Source organism: Erinaceus europaeus, chromosome 11 (genome assembly GCF_950295315.1).
Source record: "Erinaceus europaeus chromosome 11, mEriEur2.1, whole genome shotgun sequence".
NCBI lineage: Eukaryota > Metazoa > Chordata > Mammalia > Eulipotyphla > Erinaceidae > Erinaceus > Erinaceus europaeus.
This window is the reverse complement of record NC_080172.1, coordinates 71,961,726-71,979,561: the sequence shown is the minus strand read 5'-3', so window position 1 is coordinate 71,979,561 and position 17,836 is coordinate 71,961,726.

The following is a 17,836-nucleotide window of genomic DNA, read 5'->3' as shown; positions in this document are numbered from 1 at the left end:
GCACAAGGACCTGGGTTCAGGCCCTGGTCCCCACCTGCAAGGGGGAAAACTTCATGAGTGGTGAAGCAGGGCTGAGGGTATTTCTCTGTTTCTTCCCCTCTTTATCTCTCCCTCCCCTCTCAATTTCTCTCTGACTCTATCCAATAATAAATTAAAAAATATTTTTTAAAAAGTTTAAAAAAAGAGAGGGAGAGAGATAGAGACACCTGCAGCACTGCTTTACCACCCATGTGGCTTTCTGTATGCAAGTGGGTACCATATGCTAAGGTAAGAAGGGGAAAGAAGACTTAGAGAAAGAGGAATGAGGAAGAATACCAAGGAAATCTGTCCCTTAAAATGTTTTTCTTTCTGAAAAATCACCCAGTAACTTATGCCTATTGGCCAAAAATTATGGGCCATAAGACCAAACATAAGAGGGTCTGAGTAAATAAGTGCCTTATTTAAAATAAATCTGGTGTAGCTCATATGTTATGATGTATAAGAATCTGGGTTCAAACCCCCAATCCCGAGCTGCAGAGGGGAAGATTCACAAGCATTAAGCTTGTGCTCGTAGCATGTGCACTCAATTAGATGTTCCATTATTTGACCCCCCCAGTAAGAAAATCATTTTTGAAAATATATGGCAGAACAATTTGATGGTCTTATAATATATATTCTGTAAACTATCTTTCTATGATTAGTAGAGGTAATATTTAGGGAATAGAAGACAGTGAGAGATATGTTCTATTTCAAGGAGAGATTTTCCTCAGGAGGATATACTTTGCATTCAACTAAATCTTTTTTTTTTTTTTTTTTTTTTTGCATCCAGAGTTATCACTGGGGCTTGGTGCCTGTACTACAAATCCACTGCTCCTGGCAGCCTTTTTTTCCCATTGTTGTTGTTGTTGTTGCTGTTATTATTATTGTTGTTGCTATTGCTACAGTTGTTGTTGTTGGAAAAAACAGAAATTGAGAGAGGAGGGGAAGACAGAGAGGGGAAGAGAAAGATAGGCACCTGCAGACCTGTTTCACCATTTGTGAAGTGACCCCTCTGAAGGTGGGGAGCTGGGTACTTGAAACTGAACTAAATCTTATCAAGAGGAAATGTAGTCTGACATACTACCTGAAATTAGTTTTTGCACCTTGAACTTTTTATTTTTAAATCTCTTCTATTTTCCCCTTCAGCTATAATTTTTTCAAAGAGTTAATCTGTATCATTTTCATTATGTTCAGACATTGGGAGGAGCCACGCCCTGATTATTACTGACCTGTTTTAACATGAGTCACTATAATACAAGAACCCCCAAGTGTTTAAATCAGGCCACTTCAAAGGGTAGCTGGCTCTGCAATCCCAAATACAATAGTCTAAACAAGTATGATTCAACTTGAATTTGTGGGTAACACCCAGAGCTTTCCGACTAAAAATATCCCAGCTTTAAACAAATATTGAATGTATCTGCAATCCTTCAAAACCGAACCCACATTTCTTTGTTATTGCTAGTATGGTAGGCAACAGATAAATAGTTAGGAGTCTGCTCAAAAGTAAATGAAAACAACAGGAGAAAAAGCACCTAAGAATGAGAGATGATTCAGAAACTGCTGAGATTAGTCAAATCAGGGCATAAGCAGGGCAGATATGGCAGCTTGGCCTGGGCCATAAGAAAGTCAGACCCTTCATTTATAATTCAACTCCCTGAGCATGTGGCTTTCCACTCTGTGGTCACAAGATGGCTGCTGCACTATAAATTCAGATATTTAAATTCAAGGCAAGAAAGAGAAAGAAGACTTAGAGAAAGAGGAATGGGAAGAATACCAAGGGAATCTGTTTCTTAAAAGTTTTTCTTCCTGAAAAATCACCCAATAACTTATGCTTATTGGCCAAAAAATATGGGTCACAAGACCAAACATACCAATAAGGGGGTCTGAGTAAATATACTGAAAATAAATCTGGTAGAGCACTTATGTTATGATGTATAATAATTCAGTATGGCAGTAGCACAGTGGCTTAAGCTCATATGGCGCCAAGCAAAAGAACCAGGATAAAGATCCTGGTTCGAGCCCCCAGTTCCCCACCTGCAGGGGGGTCCCTTCACAGGTAGTGAAACAGGTCTGCAGGTGTCTATCTTTCTCTCCCCCTCTGTCTTCCTCTCCTCTCTCCATTTTTCTCTGTTCTATCCAACAACGACGACATCAATAACAACAACAATAATAACTGCAACAACAATAAGAAAACAACAGGGGCAGCAAAAGGGGGGAAACAGAACTGATGTAAATAAATAAATAAAATTAAAAACAAAGTTTTTTTAAAAAAATTTGAAAAAAAAAAAAAAAAAGAATCCAGGTTCAAACTCCCAGCCCCCAATTATAGAGGGGAAGCTTCACAAGCATTAAGCAGTGCTGCATTATTTTTCTCTTTCTATCTCCCTCTCTATTTCCTGTCTCCTCTCACTTTCTCTCTATCTTTGTCAACAAAAGGGGAAAGAGTGGCCATCAGAAGATGTGGATTCATTGTGTAGGCACCAAGCCCCAGTAATAACCCTGATGGCAATTCTAAAAAATCAATAATTTAAAAGTGAATTAACTAAATAAAACAAAATAATATATATTGACTAACAAGCTAGTTCACTTGAAGCACATTCACTTACTTAGACCTATGTTCAAGACTGGCCCTCACAGCACTGGAGAAAGCTTCAGTGCTCTGGTATCTTTCTATCTCTGTTTCTGTATTTCTGTCTGAAAAAGTCAGCCTGGAATAATGAAGGCCCACTAATGACTAAAAATAAAATTCAAAATAATAATCATATGTATTTAAGACTTATTTTTAAATATTATTTTATGAGAGAACAAGAAAGAGACCAGAATACCACTCTGGCATATATGCTACGTGGCTTCACAAAAACCAGTCTTGTGTTCTACTCTTTGAATAACATATCTATCCACTTAACAGATACTTTTTTGCTGTTATTGTCTGGTCCTACAGTAGAGATCAAAAAAGGAAAGAAAAGAAAAAAAGAAAAGCTTTGGTAAGTCACTATCCAGTGTCTGTCACAGATAAAAGAAGAGATGAAAGAAGAGAAGTGAGAAAGTACCCTAACCTGGGAAACTACCAGGCTTATCAAAAGTAAATACTCTCTGGTCTGAATGAGTGCTTTGTAGCCAGGGAGAGAAGAGATGCCTTCTCTTAGGGAAGACTTCTATAGGAAAGAAGGCACTATTTCAACTGGAGCTGGTCTAACTGAAGAAAACATTGCACACTTCTGCTTTACTAACTGTATCCCGATTTTTCAAAATTTAATAACTATAGCAATTATTTGAGAAGGCCTGACTTGAATTCTTATAGTAAATTATATGTTTTTTGTTAAATGTTCCCAAGATAAGCTTGATGTTCTCTCTCTCTCTCTGCCTCCAGGGTTATTGCTGGGACTCAGTGTCTGCACTAAGAATCCACTGCTTCTGGAGACCATTTTATTATTAAAATATTAACAATAAAATAATAAGTAATATTTTATTTTAATTTTATTTAATTTTAATAAATAAATACTAAAATATCAATATTTTATTTATTTGTTTTATTTATTGGGGAATTAATGTTTTACATTCGACAGTAAATACAATAGTTTGTACATGCATAACATTTCCCAGTTTTCCATATAACAATACAACCGCCACTAGGTCCTCTGTTATTCTTCTTGGATCTGTATTCTCCCCACCCACTCACCCCAGAGTCTTTTACTTTGGTGCAATACGCCAATTCCAGTTCAGGTTCTACTTGTTAAATAAATAAATATTTAAGAAGAGAATAGTACGTTTCTACCTTTATAAAAAAGGAAACAGATAACATAAGCTCTTTGACCCTCGGTTTCCCAGTCTGTAATAATACCCATCTATGAACTAATATGGTGATTATATGCCTGACATATGTAGAGCACAATAGCTATTTATTCTTTTCCTCCACATTGCGAACTCAAGGACTGCTGAGGTTTGCTGCAAGAAGAATGGGAGAATTTATGTGAAACTTGACCCAGGAATTTTAATCTACAAAAGGTTCATGATAGGAGTAAGGGTGGGTGTTTTCTGGGACTGCCAGAATGAAGTATCCTGGACTGGGTAGATTAAACAAGATAAGTATATTTTCTCACAGTTCTGGAGCCTGAAAGTCTAGGATCAGGATTTTGGCAACATTGGTTTCTTCTGGGGTCTCAATTTTTATTCTGCAGATGTCCATCTCCTCATTGTGTCTTTATATAGTTTTCCTCTGTGCATATCCATGTCCTAATCTCTTTTCAGACCTACTCCAGTTTCATTTAACCTTATTCAACAGATAAAATTTAGGGGAAAGGGTCAGACAGTAGAGTAGTGGGTTAAGCGCACATGATACGAAGCGAAAGGACCAGTGCAAAGATCCAGGTTCGAGCCCCCGACTCCCCACCTGCAGGGGGGTCGCTTCACAAACAGTGAAGCAGGTCTGCAGGTGTCTATCTTTCTCTCCCCCTTTCTGCCTTCCCCTCCTCTCTCAATTTCTTTCTGTCCTAACCAACAACAGTGACATTAATAACAACATAATAATAACCACAATAATGATAAAAGAACAAGGGCAACAAAAGGGAAATAAAAGTGGATTCATGCTGCAGGCACCAAGCCCCAGCAATAACCCTGGAGGCAAAAAAAAAAAAAAAAAAATTAGGGGAAAGTAACTCCGTCTAGAACAGGCAGCATTGGAAAAATCAGTTAACACTCTTTCCTGAATTGAAAATAGTAATGAGTCATACACAATCCTCTGGTGGAGTTTAATATATTATTTTTTATTTTGTCTCACAGTCCATGTTTCCCTCATATTTTTCTTGAATCACTCCACTTTCCTTTACTTCTCTCATTAATTTTTATTTTTTATTTAAAAATATTAAATTATCAGAATGTAGGATTACAGGATATAGTTCCACACCACACACACACCAAAGTTCTTTTTGTTTTTTAACTACAAACAACTAATTGAGAGGATGGTCTATTGACCACACCCACCTTAACTTCTTTCTTTCTTTTTTTTTTTTTTCTTAACTTATTTCTTTGAGTAGAATTCTTTCCTACTCACCTTGTGAAATAAGTGACGCAAGAGAGACACACAGAATGAAAAGGATTTTTTTTTTTTTTTGGCCTCTAGGGTTATTGCTGAAGTTCAGTGCCTGCACCATGAATCCACTGCTCTTGGAGGCCATTTTTTCCCACTTTTGTTGCCCTTGTTGTTGTAGCCTTGTTGTGGTTATTATTGTTATTGTTGATATCGTTTGCTGTTGGATAGGACAGAGAGAAATGGAGAACAGTGTAAGGATCCCGGTTCAATCCCCCGGCTCCCCCACCTGCACGGGAGTCGCTTCACAAGCGGTGAAGCAGGTCTGCAGGTGTCTGTCTTTCTCTCCCCCTCTCTGTCTTCCCCTCCCCTCTCCATTTCTCTCTGTCCTATCCAACAACAACGACATCAATAGCGACAACAATAATAACCACAACAACGATAAAAACAACCACGGTAACAAAAGGGGAAAAAAATGGCCTCCGGGGGCAGTAGATTTGTGGTGCAGGCACCAAGCCCCAGCAATAACCTTGGAGGCAAAAAAAAAATTTTTCTTATCCCACATGACTTTGGGTCCATACTCCCAGAGGGTTAAAGAATAGGAAAGCTATCAGGGGAGTGAATGGGATACGTAGTTCTGGTGGTGGAAAGTATGTGGATTTGTACCCCTCTTATCCTATGGTATTGTCAATGTTTCCTTTTAATAAATAAAAAAAAAGTCAACAGAAAAAATTCTTACCACAAAATATTATAGCTACTTACACATATAATTATGTCATGTACCTAAAACATGTTATATATCAATTATACCTCAGTGAAAAAATGATTATAGGTCATGCTAGGAATGAGTGACATTAGCCATTTATTCTTTTCATTTCTTACATTAACTCTTTCTTATTAGATAGGACAGAGAGCAATTGAGAAGGGGGTGGGAGGGAGATAGAGATAGAGAAGTGGAGAGAGAGAAAGACATCTGTAGACCTGCTTCACCAGTTGTGAAGCCTCTCACCTGTGGGGAGAAGCAGGGGGCACAAACCTGGGTATCTGTGCATGGTAATGTACGCCACCACCCAGCCCCACTCTCACATTAACTTTATGAAGCAGACACAGTGTTATCGTCTTTGTTTTAGAGAGAACAAAGCTCAGACAGGTTAGGTCGGAGCATGGATATGAACCAAGCCTGTCTGAGGTCAGAACTCATGCTTCTGTAATGTTTTTCAGCATGAGGACATAAGGAATCTGAGCAGGGGCCTGGTGGTGATGCACTGGGTTAAGCGCACATAGTACAAAGTACAAGGACCCATGCAAGGATCCTGGTTAGAGCCCCCGGGCTCCCCAACTGTAGGGGGGTTGCCACACAAGCAGTGAAGCAGGTCTGCAGGTATCTCTCTGTCTCTCTTCCTCTCTATACTCCCCTACACTCTCAATTTCTCTCTGTCCTATCCAATAGAAATGAAAAATGGCTGCCAGGAGCAATAGATTTGTAGTGTTGGCTGGCACTAAGCCTCAAGCCTTAGCGATAAACCTGGAAGCAAAAAAAAAAAAAAAAAAAAAGAGCAAAATAAGTGTCAAAATAAGGTGAAAGGGTAGAAGAAATAAATTTCTGATTTACAGCTTAAAAAAGAAAACAACAATTTGGACACGTGCTCTGGAAGCTGCTAGTGCCAAGAATTTAAATGCCAAATGTCCTGTGATTTACCTTCCCACTCCAATATATGAGCCCACTTTCACAAGTGTAAATCTTATCTATGAAGGAAGGGCTACACAGTCCTGGGTGTTTCCCATTTCGGACAGCCTGTGGAAACAGATCCTAGTTCTTACACTACTGCATGAGTCAGTACTTTCTCTAGGGCCATGGTTCTCTAACCCTTCAGAAAGTTTTTTTTTTTTCTTTCCCCTAAGCAAGTATTTTGTAAAAGTTCCTTTGCCATTATGAAATTAAATTCTTGGAAGATTTAACCTACAGACTCATAATTTCTGGGGAGCAAAAGACAGTATCAAAGGTAACTGGGGCTGGGACTTGGGTTGGTTTTTGGGACACAGGATTTTCAAAACTAAGCCTTAATTATAGCATACAGAGAAGTAAAAGGTACAAAGTAAAAATAAATTAACATATTTTCAAAGTCTTTCCTTAGGCCAGGTTAAACTAGGAGACACATTGAAGTATTCAATTATTTGCATTTACAGTGAACGAATTAAGAAATACTGGGTTGTCTGAAGAGACCCATTACAAACTGGGAGAAGATTTTTACATGTCATACATCAGACAAGAGGCTAATAACCAAAATATATAAAGAGTTCACCAAACTCAGCAACAAAAAACCAAATGACTTAATCCAAAAATGGGGAGAGAATATGAACAGAAGATTTGCCAAAGAAGCTATCTAAAAGGACAACAAACATGAAAAAATGCTCTAAGTCACTGATTGTCAAAAAAGTAAAAATAAAGACAACAATGAGATACCACTTCATTCCTGTGAGAATGCCATACATCATAAAAGGAAGAAACAACAAATGCCGGAGAAGTTGTGTGGGCTAAAGAATCCTCCTGCATTGCTGGTGGGAATGTTAATGGAACCAACTCCTATGGAGAGCAGTCTGGAGAAATTCTAGAAGGCTATAAATGGAACTACCCTGGCAATTCCTCTTCTGGGGATATACCCTAAGGAACCAAACACACCCATCCAAGGAGATCTGTGTACACCTATGTTCACAATGCAAAACTTGAAAGTAACATCGATGTCCAATAGCAAATGAGTGGCTGAGTAATTAATTATATATATAATATATATATAATATATATATATATATGAATAGTACTCAGCTATTAAAAATAGTGATTTCACTTTCTTCACCTCATCTTGGATGGAGGTTTAAGGAATCATGTTAAGTGAGATAAGCCAGAGAGAGAAGGACGAGTATGGGATGATCTCACCGATAGACAGAAATTGAAAAATAAGAACAAACAGGAAAACACAAAGCATCATATGGACTAGATTTGGTGTTTTGCATCAAAGTAAAGGACTTTAGAACTGGGGTGTGTGTGTGTGAGGGGAGTGTTCAGGTCCTGGAATATGATGGTGGAGGACGATCTAAGTGGGAGGTTAGAGTTTTATAAAGAAAACTGAGAAATACTACACATGTACCAATGACTGTATTTGACTGTTGACTGTGAACTATTAATCCTCCTAGTAAAGAAAGAAAAAAAATACTAGGTTGTCTGACAAATCATGATGCATTTTTTGCATAGAAAAACAGAAAAAAGGGTTGTCATGATTTTTCTGACAACCTAATAGTTAAGAATATCTAGCATACTGTAAAACAGAGACCCCCCAAAAAATCTTCATCTGCACTATTCCAGCCTTTAGGTTCATGATTAGTCAACAATTTTCTTGGCTTTATATGTTAACTCTTTTTTCAGCCACCAGGTTCCAGATGCTACCATGATGCCAACCAGACTTCCCTAGGCAGATGACTCCACCAATGTGTCCTGGAGTCCCGCTTCCCCAGAGCCCTGCCCCACTAGGGAAAGAGAAAGACAGGGTGGGAGTATGGGTCAATCCTGCCAATGCCCATGTTCAATAGAGAAGCAATTACAGAAGCCAGACCTTCCACCTTCTGTACTTCATAATGTTCCTTGGTCCATGTTCCCAGAGGGATAAAGAATAGGAACACTATTAGGGGAGGGGATGGGATACAGAGTTCTGGTGTTGGGAATTGTGTGGAGTTGTATCTCCTCTTATCCTATGGTTTTTGTCAGTGTTTCCTTTTTATAAATAAAAAAAAAAAAATATATATATATATATATTCAGGGGGCCAGGCGGTAGCACACCTGGTTAAGTATTCATATTCTGTGATCAAGGACCAGGTTCAAGCCCCTGGTCCCTACCTGTAGGGGAAATTTTCAGAAGTGGTGAATCAGGGCTGCAGATAGCTCTCTGTCTCTTTCCCTCTCTGTTTCCTCCTCCCTTCTCAATTTCTCTGTGTCTCTATCCAATAATAAATAAATAAATAAAATTTTAAAAAAGAGTATCTCTTCAAGAAATACAAGAAAAGGAAAAGGTGTGGGACACTCAACAATAAATCTAATATTTATAAATAGTAATTAATGGAATTTATTAATGTAAAATAAGACAAAGGGGAATTTAATCAGATTATAATAGGCAAAGCAAGTTACACAATGTCAAAGTTGAAAACATGAGGATGCTGATATCTATAGAGATGAGATATGTCTTGCTATAAGCATGGAGTCTCTGTATGTATGTATGTGCTATTATTACGTAGGACAGGATAGAGTTTCTGCTCTTAAAATTCTTATGAGCTCTGAGGCTATAGTACTTTAGTACTTTACAAAATCTGGTGGGCCATGCATTTGGGACAGACAACAGAAACTAGAAGACAGACTGGAGGAAGAAACAGAAACAAGAATACCAGAGAACTTGTGTTATATGAGAGATCTCTGGAAACAGCATCAGAACAACCCCCAATACATTTAAAATTCTTTAATCTCATCATTTTCACATTGTAGATTTCTTATCAAAAGTGCTCACTTTCAGTCAAAGCAATAGTTCACCAGGTAGGGCACCTGTATTGCCATGCACATGACCCTTGTTTGAACCATAGGACCACATTAGATATATTAAAGCATGAGAGGAAGCTCCAGTACTGTGGTTTCTCCCTATCTCTGTCTCAGTCTCTATGTATTTGAATGAAAATGTAAGTGGTCCAGAGTAATGAAATTACACATGCATTTCTGTTCCACAGAAAAGAAAAAAGAAAGAAAAAAGAGCTAGATTTGTTAGTTGTAGAATGGTAATAATATAAAGTGTTTAAAAATAACCCTTATTCACAACAATCAATGAGATTACTGTATGTTATGCATTTTTATTAACTTGGAAATGTTGCATTTTAAGTTTAGTAAAGGAGTGTCAAATTTTCTCTGTTACATATTTGTACATGACAGTTATAAATGCAGACTTATATCGGTGTGTCATTCTGATGACTCACATACCTTGAGCAGCATTGCAGTAACTATTGTGATTTTCTAAAATGGGAAACACATTTTGACACTGTTCCAAATTAAACAATATGTGATTTCCCCTCCATTTAGTTGGTAGTTACATTTCTAAGTATTCTTCCACACAACCCAGTTCTTCCTGCTGATATTATTTTGACCAATTCAACCAGAGGATGTTCTGCAATTCAGTTCAGTTCTGATATGAACTGAAATTAGCACAGTTCCCACAGGTTAAAGGTTTCACAATACTATACTTCAGAGTCCAAGAGCAAGGTAGATTTCCATACTTCTTCCTTTCTTGGCTGTAAATCAGAAACTCTAGGCTCCCCTCCTTATATTTTTATTAGAATATCTCAGAACTCAAGGAAACACTTGTTTGTTACATAACAAAATGATAATGGATTTAGATTTACATCCAAATGAAAGGATATTTAGGATAAGGTATGTGGGAAGGGGCATAGAGTTCAGAAGTTCTCAGGGCATGCCTTTCTACATGGTACCTCTATATATTCACTAAAACAGAAGTTCTCCAACTTTGGGAACTTTTATGGAGGCTTCAACACAAAGGCCTGATCAATCATTAACTAAACTGCCAAACCCTCTCTCTGTTTGGAGGATGGGCAATGCAATTGTTAGTTTCAAGTTTCTAATCAGGGTTTAAGTCTGGGGACCTATTCCTACTTAGGAGCTATCCATGAGTCCACCAAGAGTTACATCATTAGTACAAACAACACCTTCAGCATCTAGGAAACCCTAAGTGATTCAGGAACTCTTTTTTGGAAACAAGGTAAAAAACAAAATATTAGTGTAAGAGGTACTCATAATGCCCTTACCTTTTTGGAAATTGTAAAGAAAAGGAAACAGGCAGGTTTACATCATCTCTCTCTCTTCCCACCACCACTCCCCTGTGCCTCTCTCTCTCTCTGTCTCTCTCTCTCTCTCTCTCTGTCACACAGACACACTTATGTACAAAGTTTTTTTTATCACTGTACAGCTTCATATGTAATGTAAAATGGAATTATATCTGAGGTTTGGACATTATACTCATTTTTTTTTTTTTGCCCACCTGAACCTCAGTTTGGTGTTTGAGAATCATACACAATAAGGGATAGTTTGTTGTGTGAGTTAGTCTATTTGCCAAAGCAAGTCTCTGTCCCACTGTTCCTGCCCAGCAAATACTAATAGAGTACTATCACAACTTTCCAGGTAGCACCAATTGAGATTGATTCATTTTTCTAGGATGTCATCATGGAAGTGAAGGAAATAAAGTGCTTAATAATTGAAATTCTACCCATGAACAGAGATAATATCTATCTTGCAGAGTATTGTAATTGCCTAATCTGTAACAATGGCTGATGAACTCTTTTCTATTACCTGAATACCCCAAACATATTCCAGTTTGAAATGCTTGCAATTTCTTCTCCTTGCTCTTGGAATTTTATTTTCCATTCTGGCTTCTTATCATTCACGTCTTAGTTCAGAAGGTCCCTGATCAAAGAGGCTTTTCACAAATGCTTATTTAAAACGATGAGTCCCATCTCTGTTTTCTATCACATGAAGTTGTATATATTATTCACAGCCATGTTGACAATATGAATCACTGTCCTTATGTACTAACCTTTTTATCCTCTCCTATATAATGTATGTTTGACTACACTGTGGCCTTATTTGTCTCACTCAGACTGCCATCAGCATCTAGAGGAGAGTGAGGCGCAAAATAACAATCTTAATAAGTGCTGATAGAGTGATTGTTAAACTATTTTAGGCATAAAACTTACACTTCAACTTACAGTTGAAAAAGGTCTTAGGAATAAAAAGGTCTTAGAACTAGATGGCATAACAAAGTTCTTGCACTGTCGTCTCTGGGATCTTATCTTGTCAAAAGTAAGCAAGAAAAGGACAACACTTTGACAAATAAGATCAGACCACATTAGACCAACTTCCAGACACTTAAGCACAAGAAATGGAGTAAATAAAATCCTGAAGACTCAGAAACATTTGATCTCCAAAAAAAAAAAAAAAAAAAAAGAATAGGGAACTTTCCAATGGAGAGGATGGGGTATTGTTGCTGAGGACTTATTCTGATGCAGTCTCTGCCCCCAGGTTTTTCTATGCCTCGCTAAATCCTAGAGTGCCCCCTTTCAACCAATCCTGGCCCTACACGTCACCCCTGGTTGTCGCCCAATAAAAAGCCCCCTCACCCCTCCCCTCGCTCTCTCTGGGCTCTCGGCTCTCCCTCTCTGAGGTCTCGCTCCCTGCTCTCCCCCCGTGGTCGGCCATTGCTGGCTGGCTCCACGTGGTCTGAACCAAACCTCCCCCCCATCCTATAATAAAGATCTGTGTACCCCTTTGCTCTGGACGTCCGCTCTCTTCTCCACGTTGCAGCCCGACACCAGACCACCTCAACAACATCTGGCGCCCATCGTGTTCCGTACCCACACCACGCCCGGCCTGAGGTCTCTGAAACCGCCCAGACACAGGTAAGTGGCATCCGCCCACTTCTGTGGCCCCGCGTTTCCCTCCACCATGGGAAATTTCTCGTTTTATGAGGAGGTGTCCCAGTCATTATCTCTTGACCTGGGACAGATTCCCGCTGTCATAAAAGGTTTAATTTTCGCTACCCCTTGGATTTTTTTAACTGTGGTCACCACTTTCAAGATATGTAAAACGTGGTATGCCATAAGGATAAGTGACCTTGAGGCTGAGGTACGAGAGTTAAATCACATGTGCTTAAGACTTAGACATCCTAAGCGATCAGCGGCTAAACCCAAGAATTCCGTTCCCACAGACATGCACACGTGTTCGGACGCTCCTCCTCTGACCCCACCCCCTTCCGCTGTTCCGGTTTCAGCTCCGCCTGCAGCTTCCGTTTTCCTGAACCCGCCCCCGGCCCCTGCTGCCTCGGTTTCAGCTCTGCCTGAGGCTTCCTCGTCCCTGACCCCGCCCCCTGCTGATACATCACCATTAAGGGACCTAGTGGCTGAGATACGAGAGCTAAAGGATATTTTTTCAGCATTTAAGGATTTTAAACCATGTGCAGTCCACCCCGGGAGCTCCGTCCCCGTAGATATGCATTTAGTCTCCCCTGCAGCCACTACAGCAGTTTCTACTGAACTTTCCACTTCTGTAGCTCCCTCTCCCGCGCCACCGGACCAAATCCACACATTCCCGGTAAACTTGGCCCCTTCTAAACAAAACCCTCAGCCATGGCAGCCATATTCCTCGAAAGAACTTGGAACGCTCAGGCAAGCAGTCAGGGAGGACGGTATGCACTCTCCATGGACCAAGTCCGTTTTGAGAAGCTTTTACCAGCATTTAAATACACCACAAGACTGGAAAGAACTGGCTCGTGCTGCACTCCCAGACCCTCTCTATCTTCAGTGGCAGGCATGTTTCCGCGATGAGTGCTCTAGGCAATTGCAGGAAAATAGTAACAAACAGATAGAATGGAATTCTGATGCTTTGTTTGGAGCAGGAGCTTATGAATCTGGAGCTCAACAGGCAGAAGCCAGGTTTCCAACTGGTTATTTTGAACAGGTACGCATCTGTGCAACACAAGCATGGGAAAGGGTGACCACACCTGATGTAGATCCATCAGCTCCCATTAACTCTTTTCACCAAGGCTCTGATGAGTCATTGGCGAGCTTCATCTCAAGGGTGAAGAGAAGCTTAGAGAGAAAGGTTTATAATCCTGACGTCCGCACACTACTCCTGCGCTCTATTGTCTGGGAAGGCATGACACCACAATTCCGTCAGGTATGCCTTAATCTTAAACACCTACACCCAGATAATTGGATTCTAGCGACACAGGAACTTACATCAGGCAATTATGGGACACCCGCTACGACGCAGGTCTATGCAGTTGCCCCACGTAAGCAAAACGGGGCCTGCTTTCAGTGCGGTCGCCAAGGACATTGGCGTAACCAATGTCCTGATAAGTTGCGACCATGCCTCCAGTCAGGGAAACCACGCCTCCAGCCAGAACAACCCCGCTTTCAGTCAGGGAGCCAGAGACCACGTACTGTTTGTCCAAAATGTCGTAAGGGGTTTCATTGGAAGAGAGATTGTCAGTCCCAATTTCATAAAGATGGTTCGCCCCTGAATGGTACAAATTCGGGGCCTGAGATTTTGTGGACCACTCCTGTTTTAGAACAAGGTCACCCTTCTATGACAGTAAAGATTGGCAATATTCCTTTTAAATTTTTGATTGACACGGGGGCAGCAAAGACGATTTTAAGGCAAGAAGAGGTTCCCCAAGATTGGGAACTCATCCCTGGACCCAGTTTACATGGAATAGGAGGGATGACAAGAGCATTTTGCACACGAGACTCGCTTATGTGGGAAGACCCAGAAGGTTCTACCGGACACTTCCGCCCTTTGGTAGCTAATATTAGCACCAACTTACTGGGCAGGGATCTTCTGGAATGTCTTAATGTTAGGATATCCACAGACGCCTCTGCAGAGCGTAAAACTCATTCCCGCGATACCAGGTCTATTCAGCACCCCCAATACTAAATGCCACTGTTCGTAGCCAAACAACCCGCTTAAGCTGGCTTTCTAATGAGCCTGTCTGGGTGGAACAGTGGCCTTTACCTAGGGATAAGCTAAAAATTTTAAAAGAGCTCGTCCGAGAGCAGTTGTCCTTGGGGCACATTCGTCATTCTCGAAGCCCATGGAATACTCCTGTCTTTGTGATTAAAAAGCGCTCGGGAAAATGGCACCTCCTTCAAGATCTCCGTGCAGTAAATAAAACCATGCAGGTCTGGGGTTCCCCCCAAAGGGGTTTGCCTCTTGCTTCTGCAATTCCCACGGGAATTCCAATCATAGCTATTGATATACAAGATTGTTTTTTCTCTATCCCCTTGCATCCGCGAGATTGTAAACGTTTTGCCTTCTCTGTTCCGTCTATTAATAATGCCAGCCCTGCTGATAGATTTGAATGGGTGGTGCTGCCCCAGGGTATGGCCAATAGTCCTACAATTTGTCAGGAGGCTGTTAAATCTGCCCTTGTCCCATATATTCATAAGGGCCTTAATATTTTTCATTATACAGATGATATTTTAATATGGGGAAAATCAGATACAGATCTCTATGCCCTACGTGATTTTCTCATTCCTGCATTAAAGAAAAGCGGCCTTAATGTAGCCCCTGAGAAGATACAGCTAATCCCTCCAATATCCTTCCTAGGTTCAGAGATTTCTCTAATGCAAATTCGTCCCTTAAAACCTAATGTTACCTTCCCTTCTAACCTTACTCTTGCTTCTTTACAAAGTTTTCTAGGAAATTTAAATTGGCTTAGGCAGTATCTCTATCTGCCCACAAGCTGCCTCCAACCACTGTTTGACCTGTTGAAAGGAAACAAACAGCCCTCTTCAAAACGTAAGTTAACTCCTGAGGCCTCCTTGGCACTGGAAAGGGTTAACCAGGCCCTCCAGGACATGCACCTTGTTCGATTCTCCCCCTCCTCTCCGGTAAGCCTTCTAATCTTCAACTCCACCCCCACAGTAGTAGGGGCACTGTGGCAAGACCATGGGGTTCTCGAATGGCTTCACACGCCAGTAGGAGGAGCTCCAAGACTCCTCACTGAGATAGATGCGTTAGCATTTATGGTTCGCCAAGGGAGAAATAGGTCTGTGCAGGTCTTAGGGAAAGAACCGGATTTAATCATTCTGCCCTTTTCTCTCACAGATACAGAGTGGCTTATACGCCCTCATTCCCGCTTTGCCATAAGCTTCGTGGGGTTTCCAGGACAAATAGATAACCATTTTCCTTCTAATAAACTAATAGCTTCTTTACCTCTTCTGCCTTTACTAGCACCTAAACTTTTCTCTCGGGATCCCATTCCCTCTGCTCCTACAATCTTTACTGATGGCGGAAAAAGGGGAGCTGCTGCCCTTATATATTACCCAGACAAACAATCTCCTAAACCTCTCTTTACTGAGCTTCCTGATAATTCCCCTCAGTACAAAGAACTTTATGCTGTTTTTCTTGCACTAAAAGCTGTACCAGAATCCTTCAACCTTTTTTCTGACAGTGTGTATACTGTTAACTTACTTCCATGGCTTGCTCGTTCGTATGTGAAAATTGATGACAACCCACTTTCCCCTCTCTTGATTCAAATCGCCTCTATGCTCTGTTCTCGAACCCAACCACTGTATATTCAACACCTTCGTTCCCACAGCCCTCTTCCTGGTTCCCTGTCCGAAGGGAATGCCGCAGTTGACCGCCTTGCCTCCACAGGAACTTTCCCAGTCTCTGTCTCTGATCCTGCTAATTTTCACTCTCTAACCCATGTTAATCTTAAAGGCCTTCAAGCTCGATTCCCTGATGTTCCTGTACCACAGTTAAAACATATCCTTGCTACATGCTCTTCTTGTGCAAATCTCATAAAGACACCTGCTATCCAGACCCTTGGGGTTAACCCCCGAGGTTTAAAAGCTAATGCTATTTGGCAAATTGATGTCACCCACATACCAAACTTTGGCAAACAAAAATATGTGTTTGTCTCAATTGATACCTTTTCTAAATTTATGTGGGCTACAGCTCAGACAGGAGAAAGTGCTAAAAAGCTTGTAAGCCATATGCTCTCTTGTTTTGCCGTTATGGGGGGTCCCATTACTTTTGAAAACAGACAATGCACCTATGTTTTCAAGCAAACAATTTAAATATTTTTGTTCCCTCTGGAATATTACTCATACCACGGGCATTCCCTACAATCCACAGGGACAAGGCATTGTCGAAAGGGCCCATCAAACACTGAAGGCTCAACTAAATAAAGATAAAGGAGGAACATATCCCCCCAATATCCAGCTAGCAAAAGCTTTAACTACGTTAAATCTCTTTAATATTTACAATAACTCAGCCTTACCCCCTATTATTCTTCACTGGCAAACACCATCTACCCTCCCATCTATTAAGGTGAAATGGAGAGACCCACTCGATAAAGTTTGGAAAGGGCCTGACCCATTATTGACCATGGGAAGGGGTTTCGCATGCATTTTCCCTCAAAATTTCTCTAAACCTGTCTGGGTTCCTGCCCGCCATGTCCGACAATACCCGCAGGATGGCGCTGTTATTCCTGAAGAACAAGAAATACTACAAGAGGACCAGATGCAGGATACATCCCAGGACCCGTAATACGACATGGCAGAACCTGCAAATCTGGCTCACAGAGACCTCTCTCCTACCCTTTCCCTGTATGTCTTATGTTATAACTGGCCAGTTGTTTTTGTGAATGAGTGTGTTAAATGACAAAATTTTTTTTCTTTTTTTTTGCATGACCCATCTGCTTGGAGTACTCTAAAAGGTTATTGGCCTTATATAAAAATGCTGGACCCACCAAAGTTTCTGGAGACGTCCAGAAACATTCCAAAATTTTTTTTCTTTCTCCCTCTGTTGAATTTTATATATAGTATTGGTATATATGTAAGTGTTTAGTCTTAAACTGTGTGACTAATGACAGATTTAAAATTGTTTTTAAATAATGTGTTTTTATAACAAAAGTTCTTTTTCCTCCAGTTTGTTATAACTAAATGTTTATGGGTATGTCTCAAGTTTGGTAACACTAACTTAACGGTCAGAAGTGTAACCCTACAGCTACACTTTTACCAGACAAGGTAAAAATTAATTGTTAAGGTAACTTACTATTTAGGTAAAAGTCTAAATGTTCAACGTGACTATTCATTCCCAAAACTAAACTATATAAATTTTATATACAGGACACCTTTGAAGGGCCCCCAAAGGTGCCCTGTAAACTATCTTGTGGAAATTAATCC